This window comes from Martes martes (genome assembly GCF_963455335.1).
Source record: "Martes martes genome assembly, chromosome: 8".
NCBI classification, from domain to species: domain Eukaryota; kingdom Metazoa; phylum Chordata; class Mammalia; order Carnivora; family Mustelidae; genus Martes; species Martes martes.
In genome coordinates, this window is record NC_137895.1 from 6,123,085 (window position 1) to 6,144,630 (window position 21,546).

General features: G+C 52.5%; 1 protein-coding gene across 2 annotated transcripts in view; it reads left to right on the forward strand.

Moving 5' to 3' along the window:
- The first annotated feature begins 14,384 nt into the window (after positions 1 to 14,384).
- The window catches only part of PACSIN2 (protein kinase C and casein kinase substrate in neurons 2), a 132,875-nt gene continuing 125,713 nt past the window's right edge, over positions 14,385 to 21,546 (forward strand). Inside the window, exon 1 of one of the 2 annotated variants that reach the window (XM_080810180.1) lies at positions 14,385 to 14,534. The gene's annotated coding sequence lies outside the window, so the exon portion shown is untranslated. Of the gene's footprint in view, positions 14,535 to 21,392; positions 21,479 to 21,546 lie in introns of those variants that run through there. The other variant, XM_080810182.1, reaches the window with a different exon arrangement.

Genomic DNA, 21,546 nt, shown 5'->3' on the forward strand with positions numbered 1-21,546 from the left:
AAACAAAATCAGAGCTTTCAGAACGAGAATGAAAATAAATCCATAGGAAAGCTGACTTACAGGCAAACTCTTGTTCGTACGAGGGTGTCCCAGACAGGAGCCTCTTCCCAGCGAGCGGAGTTCCCTGCTTTCCCACCGAGCCACCCCACGCTGGAGGGGCAGCTGCTGTGTGATGGGCGCTGGGGTGCAGCCGTGAACGAGATGGGCAGGTCGTCGCTCTGCGTGGTTCCTCCTCCAGGGGAGAGAGCAGAGAAAGGAAGGACGCGAAGCCCGGTGAGAAATGCTGTGACTCGGAGGGCGGACACTGAGGCTGCTCGGGGAGATGCCGCGAAGGGCCTGGGGGAGCTGAGGGTGGGGGACGCCAGCTGTCCGGGTTGCGTCAGGACGGATGCTCGGGAACAGGGGAGGCCTGGGAGCCGCGCCGGGCTTTGGGAGGGCTGGCCGCTAGGCCCGGGTGATTTCTCTGGCGGGTCTGGAAAGTGCTCTGCTGCTCCAAGTGGGTCCCTCAGCCAAGCTGGCCCAGTGGAAACCGGAGCAGAGGCACTTCGAGGCTGAGTGGCCGAGGTGGAGGCCCCTTGAGAGAAGGACCATGAGCTTCGAAGGCCGAGGTCTGGGGCTGCCCCGTGACTTTCTCTCCCTAGTCCCGACCACTCAGTTCTTCCCTTCCATTGCACAAAACACCCCAGTCTCCTTCCTCTCTGTGCTGTTAGCCTGAGCTATCTAGATGTGGCTTCTGAGGCTTCCAACCAACAGCATCCTAACCTCTAAGAAGGCCGCTCTGGTCCCAGCAAGGAGAACAGCTTGGAGAATTGTCATCTAGATGATGGAAGGTGGTACCTGGAGAGAAAAGAGATGCTTAGAAGTAGCATAGACCGGATTGGTGGGCGGGGGGGGGGGGGAGGGGTGGTGGTGGTGGTGGTGGTGAGTGAGGCAGTGGGAAAGAGGTGTCAGGGAGGATGCCTGAGTTTCTGGAAGGTTCCTTCATGGCAGAGGCTCGGCAGGGGAGCAGGCTCAGGGGAAGGAGGACCTTCCATTTTAGAGACATCAAACTTGAGTCTTGGGGACATGCCAGTGGGCTGTCCCATTGGTAGCAGAGGCGCTGAGTTTGGACTGTGACACAGAACTGAGGGCCATCAGCATAGGGACAGGAAGGCTACCCCAGCAGGTGGCCTGAAGGCAAAGGTCAGCCGTCCCAGGCTAGCCCGGAGCAGGCAGGGTGCGGCGTCTCTGCGAGGCCAGGAGTGAGCGCTGCCTGGGGTCACGGAGCTGAGACCTGGGGGTGTCCTGGGACTTCACAGCCTGGGGGTGCACGGTCGCAGCATGGCAGGGAGGACGTGCATCAGCCATGTAGTTGAGTCTTTCCAGTGGGGAGATGAGCGGGAGAAGAAAGACAGGCAGCTTCCAAGGGGCCGCACACTCAACTAAAGATGATTGTTTTAATGGCTTCATTCATTAATTCCGCCAGATTTACTGGATCCTCACCATGTACCTAGCTGCTCTAGGTGCTGGGGGCCTTTTGCTAAGAAAGATGGGCCTGTCCCTGCCATCGTGGAGCATAAAATCCAGTGGGGGCTGGAGGTGTGTTGTGTCAGGGTGTGATGTATACACCATCAACATTCCTTTTCAGTGTACAATTCAGTGATTTTTTGGGCAAATGTACAGAGTTGTGCAACCGTCACCATAGGCCAATTTTAGAACATCTCCGCCTCCACCCCGATCCCCCGTGCCTGCTTGCAGTAACTCCCCATTCCTACTCCCGACCGTGGACAACCGCTCACCTACTTTCTGTTTCTACAAATGGGTCTCTTTTGGACATTTCGTGTAAGTCCTACCCTCTGTGTGTCTTCGTGTCTAGCTTCTTTCACTTAGCATCGTGTTTTTGAGATCAGAGCGCATGCCGGCCTCTCGTGCCTTTTTCCTGCCGAACGGTATCCCAGCGTGCGGGGGCAGAGAGCGCGTGGTGTTTACCCACCACACGCTGAGGGCTTGTGAATTGTTCTGGCTCCTTAGCTGTGCGAGTAGCGCTGCTCTGGGTATTTGCACACACTCTTTGCGTGCACCGATGTTTTCGTTTCTCACGGGTGGGTATCGAGGAGTAGAGTCCCTAGATCACAGGTGAATAAGCCGTTTTGCAAAGCCGGTTTGTGCTGTTCTGCATTCCCACTGGCGGTGTCCTTGGGGACGTGAAGTGGCATCTCCCTCTGATTCTGATTTGCATTTCCCTGATGACCAGCGATGTGGAGCATCTTTTCCTGGGCTTATGAGACACGCGTGGGTCTACTTGAGACAAACCACACGAAAGGAATGCATTTGTCACTGCTGGTAAGAGATGATGACTTACCTTTAATCCCATGGTGGAAGGTTTCACTGACTCTTCCGTGAAGCCCTTACTGACAGCTCTTGTCTACACTGGTCTCTCCTTTCTCCTAAAATGTTAAGCATAAGTCAGATCATGTCTGAGGCCTAATGTCCTGGAATGTCATTAGTTCTGGTGGGATGAACGAACGAAGCCACTAAAAATTCTAAGGAACTGCCCCCGGCACTTAGAAGAAACTCCAACTCCTCGCCTCTTTGGCCTCGTCTCCCATCACCCTCTCCCTTCTGCGCCTGTTCATTTTGCTGGAGCCACAGCGGCCTCTGAGTGCCTCAGGGCCTTTGCACTGGCCATCCCCTCTACCTGGAATTCTCTTCTCCTTGCTTGTTGTGGGCTGGCTCCATCTTACCACTTGGAGCAGCCTGGCCCTCTCCTCTTAGAGAGGCTTTCCTGACGATCCTTTCCTGATGAGCCTTCTGTCTGCCTCAAAGTGCTTGTCCCTCTCTGGGATTATCTTAATCAGGCGCTTACTTGTTTTTTTTTACTTTCTCTTGCACAAAGCCTTCAGCAAGGGCCACCCCAGCCTCCAGCTGGCATTGGCTTGGCAATACCAGGAACTGGATGAATGACAATTGGATGACTGGCCGGAGGAGACTCAGGGGTCTGCTCACTTGTGACTGTCCTCACCCTCCATCCATACAGCTCCTCCTGCCCGGGACTTTGCCATCCCTCCCCAGGCTGCGATGAGGCAGAACATGAGATCAGGGTGACATTCTGTCCTGCATGTCTTCGGTGGTCACTTGGTGAAGCAGTTTTGGATGGTGCGAGAGTGGCGGGTGTTGGGGCCGACAAGCCAGAACAAGACCAGACAGTGTCTGAGGAATGGTTTAAAATCTGAACTGTACTCCTAAGAAGAGAAGATCGAAGGATAACACAAGTATTCGAAGGGCTGTCAGGTGAAGAGGGGTCTCAGGTAATGGGATATGTCTTGGGGGTTGTCTCAGAGAGCAGAAGGAGTGAGGAGGTAGAAGTTAGTTTCACTCAGGGAGGGCTTTTCTGTTAGCATTGCCTATTCTGGAATTGTCTCATCTTATGAGGTAGTGAGCCTCCTGTCCCAGGGAGAGTACAACTCCCCAGGGTGTGATAGAGAGGAGGCAGCACGGAGAAGGCTGGAGCAGGTGGCTTGTAGGGAGGAACTTTCTCCCTCTGAGCCTCTAGGAATCCCCTCAGCAAAACCTAGAATTTTGATCTGGTGCTTCTGGAAAAGAGGAAAGAGCCATTTCAGGACAGGGAGAGGGCGGCCAGCAGCGTGCATGTGCCAGCCTGGGTACTGGCCAGCAGGGAGAGGATGCCATACTCCAAGGCCCCAAGAGTGGATTTTCCGCGCACTGGCTGAATTGGGGAAGAGTCCTCTCGCTCATCGCAGGTCTGCCCCGAGAGGGCAGGGGCTCGTCTCACACCACAGCCTCCCCAGTGCCCCCAAGAGTGTCCAGAATGTAGCTGGTGCTCAGCAGCCCCAACTTCAAAGCCTGGCTGCGGAATCCGAGTCCTTGGGAGAATCCCTGTCCCCTCACTCGCCGTGGGCTCTCAGCTCCTTTGCCTCTCAGCATCCGCTTCCTTGTTTGTTCAGTGTGTGTGTTGACGTGAGGGTGACAGTCATCCCCACCTTCCAGGTGGTTACTTTCCCGCTCTCCTTGCTCTCCTCGATGGCGATGATCACTGTCTTTGTGGCTGGGTCCCGCCTCCTCCATTCCCACTGGCTGGCCCCTGGGCAGGCAGTTTCCAGGTCCCACCCGCCTGCTTCGGGGAGGAGCGCCCGGCTGGTGGAGCCAGGCTGCGGACAGGTGCCAAGGGAGGGTGAACTCGGGGCTGGCAGAGTGTTGGGCACCGTGAAGGCTGAGTCACAGCCACAAAAACTGAGGGGTGTGTCCAGGTGACACAACACTCACTTCCGCCCAGGAGGGTGCTATGTCTCATGTCTCGGGGCAAGGGAGCCCAAACAGAAAGTCTTTGAGAAAGAAAGGAAACAGGAGAACAAATGGAAAATTTTAGCCAACAGCCACCTAGGAGTCCCCTTAGTTTGAAAGGATCTCTGGAGCCTCAGGTCCTGCCTACCACTTGGCCTGGAGTGGCTTTCCCATCTACAAATACAGGTGAACCTCCAGGCAGCCCCTTCCCGGCCGTTTGTGCCCCCCTGGGGCCCCCACACTGTCTTGCCCCAGGACCGCAGTTCAGGCTGTGCCCACAACCCGGCGCGGGCGTGCTCTTCCGTTCCCCCCTCCACCTGCTGAAATTCTGCCCCTTCCTAATGCCCAATGAAAATACCATGTCCTGGAGGCTTGAAGCCATTTTTGGATGCAGTGCCTGCCCCCTCCTCTGCCTGCCCTTGACCTTTCAGGGCTCGGGGACTATGCCCTGCAAGTCAGTTGGTGTTCCACACTAACCTTAGGCTCACCTCTCTCCCCTACATGGGATCACTCTCCCTCTCCACCCCTCCCTCCTCACCCCCCGCGGCTTGAATATGGTTCTTATGACCATTTTCATAGAACTCCACACATATTTACCCAAATTGATCACAGGTGCTTTTTCTGATGTCACCAGTTCTATGACACAAGAGTCTGTAAATACGAAATCATTGCCCATTGAAAAAAATGCCTATGTTGCTGCTTCCTGGTACTTACCCAGACGAGTTGACAAGGTTCACACAGAAACCTGCACATGATGCCCGCAGCAGCTTTACTCATAATTGCCAAAACTTGGAAGCTACCAAGGTGTCCTTTTAGTGGCTGACTGGATACATCCAGATAATGGAATATTATCACAGTAAGAAAATAATGAGAAATGAGGTATCGCATCACAACAAGACACAGAGGAATGTAAATGCATGTTGCTAAGTGAAAGAAGTGAGTCTGAAAAAGCTACATACTGTGTGGTCTCACCCCATGACATTCTGGAAAAGACCAGACTATGGAGACAGTGGAAGACCAGTGGTTGCCAGGAGATGGAGGAAGGGAGGGACGGTGGCGCACGGAGGGTTTTTGGGGCAGTGAGAGTATTCTATATGACATGGTAAGATGGACCCATGTCATGTGTTGGTCAAATCCATCGAACGTGTGACAGGGTGCAGCCTACTACAAACTGGCTTTTTGTGAGTAATAACATCGGTTCATCAGCGACAACAAATACAGGACACCGATATGGATGTAAATAGGGGGAAACCTCGGTGGGGGAAATGTGGATGGGGGAACTCTGTACCTTCTATCAGTCTTTTTTTTTTTTTTTTAAGATTTTATTTATTTATTTGACACGGAGAGAGAGATCCCAAGTAGGCAGAGAGGCAGGCAGAGAGAGAGGAAGGGAAGCAGGCTCCCCGCTGAGCAGAGAGCGGGGCTCGATCCCAGGACCCTGAGATCATGACCGGAGCTGAAGGCAGAGGCTTTAACCCACTGAGCCACCCAGGCGTCCCTCTATCAGTCTTTCTGTAAACCTAAAACTCTAAAAAAAAAAAGAAGTCTATTCATTAAAAAAAAAAAAAAAGAAAAAAGAAATCACTGTTTTTCTCTAGGGCACTGAAGATGTTCCTCCTTTGGAGACTGCATATCTCCCCTCGCTGTGGTTCTTTTCTTTTCTCCCCAGAGGCCTGAGCCACAGGAAGAGCTCCAGAGGCTTTGGCTGAGTTTCCTACCATGCTCGGTGCTGTGGGCATGAGGTTTACACATCTGTACATCAAGGGCTTGGGTGGCAAACCGTGCTTGGGGTAGGGGGCTATGGGGCCCTGAGAGGCCTGGGTTGGGCCCACCATGGAGCCGGGCTCTCACCCTCACAGACGCTGGGCAGAAATGGCTGCTACAGATCCTGCCATCACCCCTCCCTTCCTCGAGTGAGGGACATGTGGCAATGTCCCACATTCTCTGAACTTCACTTTTCTCCTCTGTAAATGGGGAAGGTAATTCCTACCCCACAGTTGGGAGGATTAAATCTGTTCCTGGGCTGTTCCCTACTATCAGGCGTGGGCATGGCTTCTTGGGTCTGGTTGTGAAGGACAGGCCCACGGACTTAAAAAAAAAAAAAAAAAAAGTCCACCCTGCAATTTGACAAATGAAGGGAGCAGAAGAATTGCAAGGGATGACCTCTGGGTTCTCAGAAAGCGGTTTCCAAAGAGGGAGGGGGCTATGTGGGAGGTCTTCTGGAAGTGTCCAGAGGAGGGCCTCCAAGGAGGAGTGGTATTTGTCTGGGAAGACATGTCAGCCATCAGCCGGTAAGGAATAGTCAGCAGGAGCCACAGCAGGAAAGTTGGAGAGAGCACCACAGAGCAAATGCCCAGAAGCAGCCTCTGATATCTGGAAGGGCTCCAAGCTCATGCTCAGGGGGGCCCCCAGACCAGGGACACAACCCCCGCTCTCCCTGTGCTCTCTCTTCTGGGAGACTCCGCATGGTCTGGGGGAGTGTGAAAGGAATGCTTTGGGAGCCACACAAGAGCTGGGTGACCTTGGACAAGTCACTACCTCTTGAACCTCCGTTTCCCCAAGCACAAAGTGGGATGGTTGGGAGCTGCTACATACAAAGCAACCTCATGGGGCCTGTCACCATGGAAAGGGCTTGGATGGCAGCCATGATTATTATTGGGGGCTGGGAGAAGCTAGGGCCACCTGAGCCCTTGGATCCTCCCTGGGTGCCCAGCCCAAGATTTACCCCAGTAGGTGCTCATTGTAGGCCGATGGACCCATGAATGAAGGAGTGGGGGCTCTCTCCCACCTGGTCCCAGGGATGGCCTGGCTCTGGGTGCCACTGTGGACACACGGCGGGAATGGCATGACCTATAATTAACTCAGGCCTGGCCTGGCGGGCAGGTAGGCGGACAGGCTCTCCCTGGACCCATGTGATACTCTGGTTGGCCTCAGTGAGCGCAATCTGAAACCCCAGCCACAGGCTGGAACCAGTTGCACAGAGAACAGAGCTGTCACAACAGGAAGGGCGTGTTTGGAGCCTGCCAGAGGTACGGTGGAGGGGGGGCCTCAGTCCTGCTTTCCCGCACTCCAGGCCACCCAGGAGCAGCCAGGCCCCAGATGCTTAGAACACGGGAGCTACTGGGAGCGTGTGCTTGGCAGGGTGCTGGATTCAGCCCCGGCCAGCCACCCCTGACCTTGGTCTTGAACCCTAGGGAGGGTTATTTGCCCACAGCCTTTAGGAATCTGCCTGCACTCAACTCAGGCCATCAGCCCCTCACTCCCACTGCCCCCATTACCTGCTCCTGAAACAGGTCCTCCCAAGGCCTGCTTATCATCTTCAAGATTCTGCTCAAACTTTGCTTTTCTCAGCACCTGCCCGGGACTCCCAAATATTTGCTTGGACCCCTCTGGAGCCTGGTCCTCCACCCAGCAGGAGGTGCTACAAAGTGGGGAATGTGTATTTTTCGTTCATGCCTCGTTTGGTATTATGTGTCTGGTGTGTTAGAGGAAGAGGAAAGGGTTGGCGTGGGGAAAGAATATTGGAGAAGGAACCAGAAGCCCCAATTTGAGAAGGACCCCTAGCACTGATGACTGGAAAACCTGGGCAACTCATCTGTCTTCCCTGGGCCTCTGCTTCCTCACCTTAGAAGGAGGGTAGGACTCACTGGTCGTCCTTTGGGGCCTCCTGGCTTTGATACTGTCTGGTCTTAAATGCTCTCCCCAGCGTCTTCCTGCCAATTTCTTCCCTGCCCCACCGCTTGCCCTGCGCTGCTAACGTGAAACCATTGCTCCCCGTGCCTATTAGCCTGCTGGCTGCTTATTCTGATCTATCGTCCATCGTTCACGCACCTGGAGAAGAAAAGGAATATTCCTTAGTCATACACACTTCTGAGGCGCGTCGACGGCTCTGGTTCAGTTGATTCAAAACCATTCGTACTCACCTTGGCAGCCTCTGGCTTGGATCTCTCATCTGCCCCTCAAACCCAGAGAGGAGAGAAAGTGGCTGGCCTGGGTGGGCCACCAGGCAGAGGAATTGCTTGAACTTGATATGGAGGGTCTTGGCCTCCTGCACCTTGCCACCCCCAGTGGGGCTGTTTGGATTGGTGGGTGGGTTCTGATGGGTTGTTCTCGGACTTGGTTGGACCCTCCCACAGAGGGAGAAGTGGGGGACAGGGAGACGAGGCGGAGGCAGGAATGAAGGCTGGGAGGAGCGGAGGGCCGTGGGAGTGGAAATGCAGGCAGAGGGTGGGGCGGCCTGGGAGAGAGAGATGGTGCCCGCATTCCTCCGTGGGTGATCACCTGAGAGCAAGGCCCCGTCCCCTGAAACGATGTCTACTCTCCAGAGCAGCACCCTTTGGCTTTGCTGCTCTTGGGCCAGGGAGTGCGGGTGAGGGAGAAGGAGCTCGCCTGCCCATTGGGGTCTGCCAGGCCCCTCACCTGCTCCCCCTTCCCTTCGCAAATGAGGAGGTGGATCTGGCAGGCAGGTGCCAATACCAGCATCCGTAGAGCAGGTACCTACCTTGTGCTGGGCACCATGGGAAGGATCTTTCATCTATTACTGCATTTAATTCCTCAATGGCCATCCTTTTAGGTAGCGGTGAGCCATCGCTCCCCTGGCCAGATGGAGACATTGAGGCTGAGAAGTGAGGGGACTTGCCCAAAGCTGTACCCCCCCCCCAAATAATGAAGTCTTTTCAAACGAAAGCAAAGCAAAACAAAATGCAAAGAATGAGGAACCTCTGAGCCTGTGACTGAGTCCTAGCCTTTCCTAATTGCTGGGGGAAAAAGTCTTTTCGGCAAAAGATTAAAGAGCCCAGGTCGCTTAGGCCTCTCCTTCTCCTTTCTTCTGACACCGTGCAGTGAATGGGATCTGGGTGAAAATCAGCCACGTGGTGTCCGTGGGAGCCTGACCTCCCCTGCCTGCTTCTTGTACTCCTGCCTCGACGGGGGCATATTGCCACATACAATCCTGGGCCCAAGATCATTCTACCAGGAAGTCCCCCCCACCCCAGGCGAGGCATGGCTGCCCCTGAGGCAGAAACTCCCCACCCCCTCACCCCCCAAGTATTTAACAGATGACGACTGAACACGTCAGGTACAGACACAGGTCCTTTGGCAACAGCTGGTCTGGGGGCCAGGAGCAGCCCTTGATGGCTCCCCACTATCTTCAAGTTCTTTGTGTCTTTATCGGTGGCACTCTGCATGAAATCTTACGTGGGATCAATAGCAGTGTTTGACGGGTATACATTTATTTTATGATGTAATTATGTATTACATATACATACATATACATACATATATTACAACTTCTTTTATAAGTTCAAGTTTATAACATTCATCTGTTATAAACTGGATCAATAAGGGGAAAGTCACTTTTTTTTTTTTTGGATGAATGCACATTTTGAGACTGCTGCAATGTTTTAAAAAAAATTAGCCTTGGTATGCAATTTTATTTTCTATCAAGGAAATCTGGAATCACAGAAGTGGTTGCATATGGTAACATTGTAAAACAAAATAAAACAAGATCTCGTTTCCCAATCACAGGATGTCCTTCGATTTAGCTGATCTAGGAGCCCACCAAAGGAAAGAAGATACTCTGGATTCAGAATGGAATCACTGTTGACATCCAGGACCTTCTCATCCTTCCAAAGGGCAGGAACTCAAAGAGGGAGTGTGGGAGCGAGTCTATATGTTCATCAGAGGGTAGAAAATACTTTATACAATGTATCACATGAAGTCTGGGCATTAAGTCCTTCCTCCAAAGTTTCAAAACATTCACTTTCATGTATTGGTTTCCTTGTTGCCACTTGTCCCACATTGGCACAAATGGCAACACTGTAACACTGCCCCCCCCCCCCAACCAGGAGCCTGGGCACTTAGTAAAAGTATGAAGACTCCTTCAGGAATAGTGCTTTCAAGCCATATGAGGCATAAGAACCAATTAAGGAACTTGGGGAAAATGGGGTGCTCCTGGAGATGCCCACAGTGGGAAATGCTGTCCCGTTGATGCGACTACATCCTGCTGACTTTGGGTGGGAGCTGGTCCCAGGCCTGAGTGTCCTACCAGCAGCGCTGAGCCGAATGTGACCCTCGTAAGTACAGCTGTGTACTTGATGGCATAGTGTTATGTGAGCAGACGTGCACAGGCCAGAATGGAACGAAACAAAGCGAAGCAAGAAAGGCCGGGATAATTGCCTCCTAATCAATGACACATTTGTAAGGAATCCAGATCTTTCTACAACTTGGCAGGGAAGAGCTTCATTCTGAGGTAAATCCAGAAACGGGCTCCTCTAGTCGTAACAGTTAACACTTTGCTGTCTCTAGAACATTAATGGGTGATGCAGAGTACGTGTTCCTGCATCTGGCTTATTTGATCACACTTAAAAATGTTCAAGAGTTAAGTCTATCCTGAGGTACTCTTACAAAATGTGGATCAGGGAGGGGTCCTAGGACACACTCAGCAACTGCTGATCGTGCCGGGATCCGTCCTCAGAGCAGGTATGATCTCATGAATCCTTGAGGTTTCCCTAAGCACTTGATTTCTATGATTATCCCCATTTTACAGTTGGGAAAACAGAGACCTGGAATGGCAAAGTAACTTGCCAGCACCCACAGCTATTCGAGGCTCAGCTTCTTTCTCCACCTCGTTTCCCCTCATGCTTGCAAGGCTCTGGCCAAGCAGAACCCTCCTCTCTTCCTGGAGAGCATGATTTCTTGCCTCTGGGCCTTTGCTCTACTCAATTCCCGTTCCCTTTGGCTCCGTTAAATACCACTGCCTTCAATATCGTTGCCCTCCTACTGGAGGGTTTCCGGTTCGTGAGGATCACTGCTGTCCCTTGATGGGGAGGCTCTTCTAGACTCTGTGTGTTTGTTGGCTCGTCTCAGGAGCAGAAGCAGCAGGAGCCAGGTCCATCCCTCCCTGAACTGCCGGCTGCCCCCTGCCCTGCCCCGCACATTCTAAACACTGGAATTTATTTATAGAGTAAATGTCTGTAGCAGATTTTGTTTTTGTTTTTGTTTTTTTTAAGATTTTATTTGTCAGAGAAGGAGAGAGAGAGAGAGAGAGTGCATAAGCAGGGGGAGCGGCACACAGAGGGAGAAGCAGGTGCCCCACTGAGCAAGGAGCCAAATGCTGGGCTCCATCCCAGGATCCTGGGATCATGACCCAAGCTGAAGGCAGCCGCTCAACCAACTGAGCCACCCAAGCGTCCCACAGATTTTGAATTTTGTCCTTGAATGAGGAACATATACCACTGTGTAAGAAAGACTATTTTACCAGCAATACAATTATATCTGGGTTTTTTGTTTGTTTTTGAGAATGTTTTGATCTCCACAAAATTACGTGTGCACTTGGGTTGTGTGTGTTTATCCAGGCTGCTTAGTTGGAAATGGCTAATAAAGGATTGAGTCAGCCTTGGTCCCAGACCCAGGTAATGAGCACGTTGTATGGGGAGGAGGAGAGAAAAGGGCAGTTGACAAAGCATGACCACATGTTAACCGCTCAGATACGGAGCACTCGTACCCGCATGCCCAGAGCCGCTCTCCGCACTTCTGCTTTTGTTGTCCCCCCTCACCCCTGACCACAACCGTGTGAGATGGGCTCTGTCATCACCTCCCTGTCACAGATCGGGACAGAGAGGTGCAGGTTATACAGTGACCTGCCCAAGGCCCCTCAATGGGGAAGGGGTAGAGGCCGGTTTGGGCTCCAGGCCAGTTCGAATATGACTGAAGGAGAAGGCTGAATACAATCTTGTGAAATGTTTGTGGGGATCCAAGTTGGGATGGTTGCAGCTGGCAAAGGGGAATTCTCTTTGGAAAAATACCCGATAAGCTGTTGGGATGGAAGGCAGGACTCAAAGTGTTTTAGCAACAGTGTCAGATTGCTGGGTGCAAGAAAATGAGAGGAATTTTGGTTTTGCCCTAATGTTAGAAGTAGTCGCGCAGCCAAGTTCAGGGTCCCCAACAAGAAAATACGATGTCGGGACAGCCAAAATAAAACAGCAGTAACATCCTGTTCTGTAGCTTAGACAGGCCTCGCACTAGCATTCTGCTTTCCAGCCCTTGCAGAAATGACTTCTGCAAAATGACCTCAAATAAGACAATTAACCACAAAGCATTTGTCACCATCACGGGCAAGGGGCAGTTAAAACCCAAGCCCCCCGGGGCACCTGGGTGGCTCAGTGGGTTAAAGCCTCTGCTGTAGGCTCAGGTCATGATCCCAGGGTCCTGGGATCGAGCCCCACATCGGGCTCTCTGCTCAGCAGGAAGCCTGCTTCCCCCTCTGTCTCTCTGCCTGCCTCTCTGCCTTCTTGTGATCTCTGTCTGTCAAATAAACAAATAAAATCTTTAAAAAAAAACAAAACCCAAGCCCCCCAATGTCAGCCATAGAAGCCCGTCAGCACATGGCCATGAACCTATTAGACAGACAGACAGATACAAGACCAATGCCCTGATTGGCCCGACCCAGCACAGCCTGGTTACTTAAGACAGTTCTGCAAAAGAGCTGGTAAAACTCCCAAACTTAGAAACACCAGGGGCAGCCCTCTCAGGTGCCCTCCCTCTCCGGGAGCTTTGTCCTATCACTCAGTAAACTTTGCTTTGATGCCCACCTCTCTTTATCTGAAATCTACCTCTTCATTCCTCAAAGTGGCGTGGCCAAGAACCATGGGCACCAAGGGAACAAAAATCCCGTAACATTAAGAAGGAAAAGAAAGAGACAAGAAAGGGGCCAATGTGTAGATGGTGGAGCGCTGCCTGGGTCACATGGTAGGAAGTGACCTCTGGGGTTAGGAGGTCAGAAAGGCTCAGGGGGTGTCTTGTTGCTGGCCAGTGCCAGGCTTGCTGTCTCCCTGTGGTGTCCGGTCTGCGGAAACCCCTTCCAGCCTCACCAGCGCTTGGTGTGGAGGGGGATGTGTGTGAGCGTGCATGTACGGGGGAAGGGGATGAGGGCGAGGACTGACCGGCGGATGGGGAAGAGCAGGAGGCTGGAGGCCGCCACTGGCCAGCACCCGTTCAGAAACCTCCAGCAATGATCACAGGCACAATGCTACTTTCCAAACAATTTGGAAAGTGAAAAACCACTCTATTTCTTTGTGGTCTCTCTCAGTTCCTATCCATAGGTGGTGGAATCATACAGTCCGCACCATTTTGTGTCCTGCTTTCCCTTTGACCATTTTAGCTGAAGCATTTTCCCGCGTTGCTATACCGTCCTGGTGATTACTCTCCAGATGGAACTAGCGCACGCCTGGGTTGGGGGGGACCTGGTTTCTAATCCTGACTCTGCCACTTACTCTCTTTCCTCCAGCCATTCCCCCCCAGCCCCCAGCAAGTTGCTGGGGCTCCGGCTGCAGACCCTCCCTTGGGTGTAGCGTTTTCTCGCTCTCCAGGAGGACCCCGGGAAGCAATGGTTGGAAAGCGCTGGGGGTAGTGCGCCATGAAGGTCAGCAGTTTTAGTCCTTATTCTCTCTGTCTGTAGGATGGGGCTGACACCCCAGCAGGCAAGGTCTGGTGAGAACTAGAAATAAAGTGCTCCATTGTGCAGTGCCCGGGCCGCTCTCCCTGACTGCGCGGTCCACACACACTCTCACACGCACTCTCTGCGGCTCCGTTCACACACACACACACACACACGCACTCCCCGCGGCTCCGTCCACACACACGAACACACACTCTCTCTCTGCCCGGCTTAAACTAAGCGGCTCAGGAGCGATCTGCACTTGTGGCGGGAATCTGAGGAAGCCCGGTTGACATTGGCTTCCCTGAGCGCCCCAGGGGAGGAAACTTCCGGAACTCCCAGTCAGGTGAGGCGCTGCCCTCCCGCGCTCCCCGCGCCTGGGTTCCAGCAGAGCCGCAGGACTCCAGCCCCGGTGGGCGACCCTGCAAGGAACAGCCCGGGAACGACCCCGGGACGGTGACCCCGCACCCTAGCTCTTGCTTAAGTAGGCACTCCCCCTTTGATGGACGGGAGTCGCCGCCAATGGCGCCCGGGGGCGGTCCTTCAGTGCGGCAGGGGGCGGGCCGCCTTCTGGGGCCCTGGCCCAATCTGGGCTGCCGGAGGGGCCGTGGGGCGGGGCCCGGCGCCCAGCAGCCAATGGGACGAGCACAGCGGGCGCGGCGGGGGCGGTGCGCTGGTGGCTGGCGGCAGCGGCGGCCGCGGCGGGGCAGGGCAGGGCTGAGGAGAGCGGCCGGAGCGAGGGCGGCAGCCGGACCCGGAGACGCCGTCGCGGCCGGAGCGGGGTGAGCGGCGAGTCGGGAGGAGAGCGGCGGCCGAGGTGAGGGGCGCGCCGCGACGGTTGGGGCGCCGCGGGCGGACGGCGGGGCCCGCGCCCTGTCAGGCCGCCGCGCCGGGGCCGCGCTCCGCGCTCCGCGCCCGGGGGAAGCCTCTGCGGCCGCGCGGCCGGCGCGCGGACTTCCTGTCGCCGTGGGAGGGGGCGTGCTCGGGGGCCGCGGGCGGCCGCCGCAGGGCGGGTGGGAGCCGCCGGGGGCGGGCTCGGCGCGGGGCTCCGGGCGCCCGCGGGCGAGTTCTCGGGCGGGGGTCGCGGGCGAGCGGAGCGCGGCGGCGGGGCCCGCGGGCTGGGAGCTGCTGCCGAGGGGCAGGTGGGCGGCTGCAGGGAGGCTCGGGGAGGAGCCGCGGGCGCGCTGCGGGGAGCCCGCGGAGCCGAGGGGCGCCGAGGTTCGCTGGGGGACACGCGGGAGGCGAGGGCGGCTGCGGGAGCGGCGCCGGAGCCCCGGGGTGGTTGGTAAGCGCCAGTTGGAGGGCAGGGCTGGGTCCGACGGGTGGCGGGGGCAGGCGGGACGCGGACGAGCTTATGGGAGCACTTTGACGACCGCCCTTCCTTTCCTTCCTTTCCACCCTCCGCGTGTCTCTCCTGGCTCCACGGGGGTGCGGGCGGCGAGGCCTGCCTTGTGAGCAGCCCCTGGGGCAGGGGCACAGGCAGGAGAGGCTGGGGCTGTTCGCCCGCTCCACCCTCGGAGTTTCCCGCAGTCACTGATTCTTGGAAATCTGCGCGCCTTCTCCCTTCTGGGGTTTCCGAGGCTGCCGGGTCGTCGGAGGGTTCCGGGCTGGAGAAGTAGCGATTTCTGTCCTCTGATCTCACTGGTCCGTTGGGCTTTTGGCTCCAGCAGAGAAGGGCGATTTTCCTTTCGGATGGATTTGGTCGGGAGAGCAGGCTGTGCTGCCTCCTTGCACCGCTCCCACCGCCCCCCGCCCCCCGCCCCCCCCCTGCGCGCAGCTCTAGCCTCTGAGGATGCTGCTGTCCAGTTGGGTGCCCAGGGGAAGGCGGCCTTCAAGGTGGGGTGTGTGTCATCATTCCGGAGTCTTCTCTGCCGCAGCTGTCCTGTGTTTTTTTGTGGTGAAAGGGTAGGCTGCCCAGAGTCTCCACGGCTACTCATTACACTGTTTACCAAACACTCCCTGGCTGTTCTGATGAAAATCAAGAGAACTGCTAAAGGAATTCAAACCTGAGCTGCTGTCAGTGAGCTCACGGCTTCCTTCCCGGCTCTGCAGTTCCTCCCTCCGCAGTTGGATGCTGAAGTTCTGTTTTAATCCTCCCGGGATTGCCAGTTTGGCGCCGAGGGCGAGGAAACCAACCAGGTGGGGGCCGTTGAATGCCAGCCCTCCCGTTCGGGGCCCCAAATGTTCTTACTCCACTTGATTCACAAGCCTGGTTGCAGCCTCCACACAGAGGCATTGAACCGGAGCCAGTGCAACTTGGGTTTCTCTTGATTCACATGGGAAACTCATCTGTGTGCGTTTTAACTTAATTCTGGAGCTCGGCAATCAGTCTCCTGGGTGAGGTTATGCTAGTTGAGATACGAGGTCACATCAAAAACTTTTCTGTGGTGTGTGATTTTCTTTTGACAATTGTCTTCAAGCTTTAAAGAAACTGGCCAGTATAGGCTGATATATTTATTACTTGGGAAAGTAACATAACCCAGAGGGATAGAAGAGTGATTAGGTCTGCACTCTTGCTTCACTTTGTCGGAAAAGAATAAGAACTCATTCGAATGGAAACAGCTCATGCTGTTTGGGAACTGGAACTTTATTACTCTCAGTCTTAAATATACAAGAGGTCATAATATTTAATTAACCTAAAAGTATGCATATGTAAAAAACCTTGTCTGGGTTTTGGACATAGGCTGGGAGATAAGGTTGTCTTTCCCTAGTCCTGGATGCCTAATCCAGATCTCTGATAGCCAGACCATTCCTGGGGTGGGAGCTGAGGGGCATTTGTCCTTTATCTTTTCATTTTCTTCCCTATTCACTTGAAAGTTGTAGACTTTCACTTGAATTCACTTGAATTCAATTGTAGACTGAGTTAAGGCCATGATGCTCAGGCTTCCTGCTCGTGACAGGGTCATCAGCTGGTTCCAGGATGTTATGGGATATCAAAAAGATTTCATAGATTCCTTAATAATAGTAATGGTGCCTTGTATTTAGAGATCGGGTGGCATTTACCAAGGGCTTTCTGGCCACCCTCACCTGAACCTTGCAGCTGACTCGCGCCTGCCTTATCTGTCATCAGATTGTCATGGCCGCTTTGCAGAGGCCACCCTGTAGATTATGGGTAATGACCACATTCATGTGAGCCATAGTGCTGGCTCAGTTTTTTTCCCAATTAGCTTGTTTGGAACTGCAGTGGCATACCTGAGAACGGCACGGCCATGCCTCAGTTATGAAGTCAGTTTGCATTCCACAGGTAGAGACCTTTCTTTATGGCCCTGGCAGTGATCCTTCACATACCCGAATGCATCTTAGTGCCTGAAACCCGACTCCTGATGGGTCCCAGTGCTGGTCACTGGGATGGCTGTGTAGGATTCCTTCAAATACTTAGTATTCAGATGATTATGTTCTGTCTGCTGACTGGAGACAGTCTTAAAAGAGGAATTCTCAAAGTATACTGAGAAGCATTCTGTGCCATGCAACATTCTTGGCATACATGCGGTTCCAAAGATAACTGTTAGAAGAAACTGGCCATCTAAGACCACACGGGTTGGTAGTTTGATTAACAACAACAACATAAAACAACAACAGTCTCCTTTCTTTATGTATTGATTTCTTTTTGTTCCCATGATTGCACATTTATGTTTGTTTGGTAAAATAGCACCATGTAATCCATTTTTTATTTCCTAGAATAAAATCTTCATTTTGTTTTTAATTATTTTTAAAAATTTATTTGCTTATTTTAGAGACAGAGTGTGCGTGTCGGGAGGGGGGAGTGCGGGGGAGGGTGTAGGGTAGGGCAGGGCAGAGAGAGAGGGAGAGAGAGAGAATCCCAAGCAGACTTGGTGCTGAGCACTGAACCTGATGCAGAGCTCTATCCCAGGACCCCGAGATCATGACCTGAGCCAAAACCGAGTCAGACACTCAACTGACTGAGCCACTGAGCACCCCTTAATTTATTAATTTATTTTTTCATTCTTTTGTTCTTTTTATTTTTATTTTTTTTAAGTTTTTATTTATTTGACAGAGATCACAAGTAGGCAGAGAGGCAGGCAGAGAGAGATGGGGAAGCAGGCTCCCTGCTGAGCAGAGAGCCCAATGCAGGGCTCGATCCCAGGATTGAGATCATGACCTGAGCTGAACACAGAGGCTTTAACCCACTGAGCGTCCCAGGTGCCCCTCGTTCTTTCTTTTTAAAGTAATCTCCACACCCAGTGTGGAGCCCCATACAGGGCTCAAACTCACAACCGTGAGATCAAGACCTAAGCTGAGGTTCAAGAATCGGAAGCTTTACTGACTGCGCCACCCGGGTGCTCTTTAAAGATTTTATTTTATTTATATATTTTTTAAAAAAGATTTTATTTTTTTGACAGAGAGAGACAGCAAGAGAGGGAACACAGCAGGGGGAGTGAGAGAGGGAGAAGCAGGTTTCCCGCCGAGCAGGGAGCCAGATGCCAGGCTTGATCCCAGGACCCTGGGACCATGACCCGAGCCAAAGGCAGACACTTAACAACTGAGTCACCCAGGTGCCCTAAGAGTTTGTTTGTTTGTTTGTTTGTTTTTAAAGATTTTATTTATTTATTTGACAGAAAGAGATCACAAGTAGGCAGAGAGAGAGAGAGGAGGAAGCAGGCTCCCCGCTGAGCAGAGAGCCCGATGTGGGGCTCTATCCCAGGACCCCGAGATCATGACCTGAGCCGAAGGCAGAGGCTTTAACCCACTGAGCCACCCAGGCGCCCCTTAATTTTTTTAATTTTTTTTTTTTTTTTTTTTTTTTTTTTTTTTTTTTTTTTTTTTTTTTTTTTATTTATTTGACAGACAGAAATCACAAGTAGGCAGAGAGGCAGGCAGAGAGAGAGGAGGAAGCAGGCTCCCTGCGGAGCAGAGAGCCCGATGCGGGGCTCGATCCCAGGACCCTGGGATCATGACCTGAGCCGAAGGCAGAGGCTTTAACCCACTGAGCCACCCAGGCGCCCCAATTTTTTTAATTTTTTAAAAGATTTTATTTACTAGGGAGAGGGAGAGAACACAAGTAGGGGGAGCAGCAGAGGGAGCGGGAGAAGCAGGCTCTCCACTGAGAAGAGAGCCCCACACAGGGCTCGATCCCAGAACCCCCAAATCATGACCCGAGCCTAAGGCAGATACTTAACCAAGTGAGCCACCCAGGTGCCCCCTCATCTTTATTTTTTAATTAAGAAATATTTGACATACATTTATGTGTATTTAATTTCTTTTAAAAAAATTTCCATATCAGAAAACTATAGGAGTGTTTCCTGGCTGCACGCACCAAACTAGGTAGAGAGGGGGTTACAGAAATGAAGGAAAAGCTGTCTCAACCAGCAAAGACCTCAGCAGGAAGCCCTTGAGAAGACTGAGGATAGAAACTTTGCTATGACTTTAGCAACCACACGTGTCACGGCTTGTGTAACACACTCTGTGGCTGTTTGAGATTTGTGTGACTTTTGTCCTCCCTAGAAATGTGGTATGGTGGGGTGGGAGGAGCATGGTTGGAGAGGAGGAGCCCTGGGCCAGCCTTCCTCTCACTAACCTTGAGGCCTAGAACAGTCACATATCTTAGGATCTCAGTTTGTTTGTTTGTTTTAAAGACTTTATTTATTTATTTGACAGAGAGAAAGGTGACAGGCAGGCAGAGAGGCAGGCGGAGAGAGAGAGGGGGAAGCAGGCTCCCTGCTGAGCAGACAGCCCGCACTGAGCCACCCAGGTGCCCCGGGTCTCAGTTTTTATATTTGTAAGATGAGGGGCCGAAAGGTTCTTAACCTTTTGAGAATCTGATAAAAATTGTGGCCTCCTTCCCAGAAAGCATGCAGTTTCAGAGGCCAGGGCCAGATTTAGGACTCCGGGATCATCCCATCTCTAAGCTCCCTCTCACCGATGATATTCTATAATCCTATTTTCTCGGTCATCTTTGAGCTAATAATAATGTAACTTGTGTTTATAGAAGACACATTCCAAAGCATTTTCACCTCTCGTCTTTTTTGTCCTTAAAACATTTCTGAGTGGTGTGGGTGGTGATGGATATTCTTTCTTGTGATGAAGAAAGGGGTACAGGACTGGCTACCACTCTGGTAGGATCACCCAGTGAGAGGCTTGTAGTGGGACCAGAACTGGGACACCTGGTTGCCAGCTTGGGGTTTTTCCATTAGGTTTTCCTTCCTTGGTGGTTGTCATTACGAGTTTTGTTTGGCTGTGTAAATATCCCAGAATGTGTCATTTACAGAGGAAACTCTTTGCTCATCTGCTGAAAGGGCTGTTTTTTGGTCTGAATTTGGATCACTAAACACCTTTCTGCCTGACTGTCAAAAGGACACTTATTTTGTTTTTGTTATTTTTTCTTGCCATATTTTTCATAGGGACACATTTGTAGGAGTTCGGTGTTTTGAGCAGACTTGTTTAACGTTTATTGATTAAAGTACACATTGAAATGATTGCTTCTCAGTTGCTTAGCAGTTGAAACACTTGTGAAATAAATGCTAAGTGAAAACTCCAAATGTTTGACTTGTTTCATCCAAATATGTACTTACAGATGAGACTCCCTTCCAGCCTGTGAGCTGCTGGGTGGGCTTGAGAGTCGGGTGTGGATTGTGGCAATGATCATGACTACCCAGCAGTGGCTTCTTGTGGCCTTCTGGGCAGATTCTGAATATTGTAGGGACTGATTTTTTTTTTTCAGTTTATTAACAGCACAGAGTCTCAGTTATGTAAAGAGCTTATGTATCCAAAAGAACACGGAATTTTAAAGACTCGCAGATGTTGGGTGGTTTATTACTCATGAAAAGAATCTTCATAGTAAAGATGATTTGAATACTCAGATATGGAAGTATAGGATGGTATACAGTAGGTATCACTCAAATGTGGTATGAGTCTATGTGTGGTCCTGTCTTCCTGTTATGTTATTCATTGTCCAGACATGGGAACAAGTGATTTGTTTGTTTCATGATGCATTTCTTTAGGATACCCACAAGAACGAGGCAGACACACACGGTCTCCCTGATACTGAGCAGAAAGCCCGATGCCACGTGTCAGCTTCCTTAAATGCATTGCTCCCCAGAGAGAGGAATTGGTGGAGGCTGAAGGCAGAAGTGAATTCTGAGCATTTAGAAGTTACCAAAAGTAGAAGCCTGGTCAGGAAATGATGCTGTTGGAGGGCAAGGCCCATGACGAAGGGTAAGCGCCAGGCTGCAGCCACCGTGCAGGGACAGTGTCTGGTCAAACATGTGACCTGCCGTAATGCCTCCTTCATTAGCTCTGCTGGTCTTTACAAGCCCTCACTCTGACCAGGAGACTTGCATCCATAGGTTGGCCCTTCTCTTCCAGGGGCCACCTGTCTGTGATTTAAATATTGATAGAGTGACAGGGCTGTCACTTGGGAACTCCATTGGGCTGCCGTGTCGAAGTGCCTGTTTTTTATTTTACTTTCCCTCCTGGGGCTGAGAGTGTCTGGGGATGTGGGCAAGGTGGGCCCAAGGAGGGGCGGCATCCTGGCTGCTGTGTGCGCAGCGCACCTGGCCTTGCCCACAGCTCTGGGATCCCAAGATGAAGGTGACTCTCGTGCTCTGTAGTGGCAGCTCAGTCAGGAGGTGGACCTGGAAGCCGTCACATTTCATTGCGACAGTAGCAGATGGGCGTGTGTACAAAGTGGAGGGAGGGGACAGAAGTGGGAGGGTCTGACCGCCCTAGGACACTGCAGAGAGCTGACCTTCAGGCAGGTGTCTCTGGAGCTGGTGATGCCTGGAAGGAGAATGGCGGGCACAGGTGCAGAGCTGTGAAGAATGTGGGGGTGCGAGTGGCTTGGTGTGAGATGAGCCACTCAAGGTGGAAGG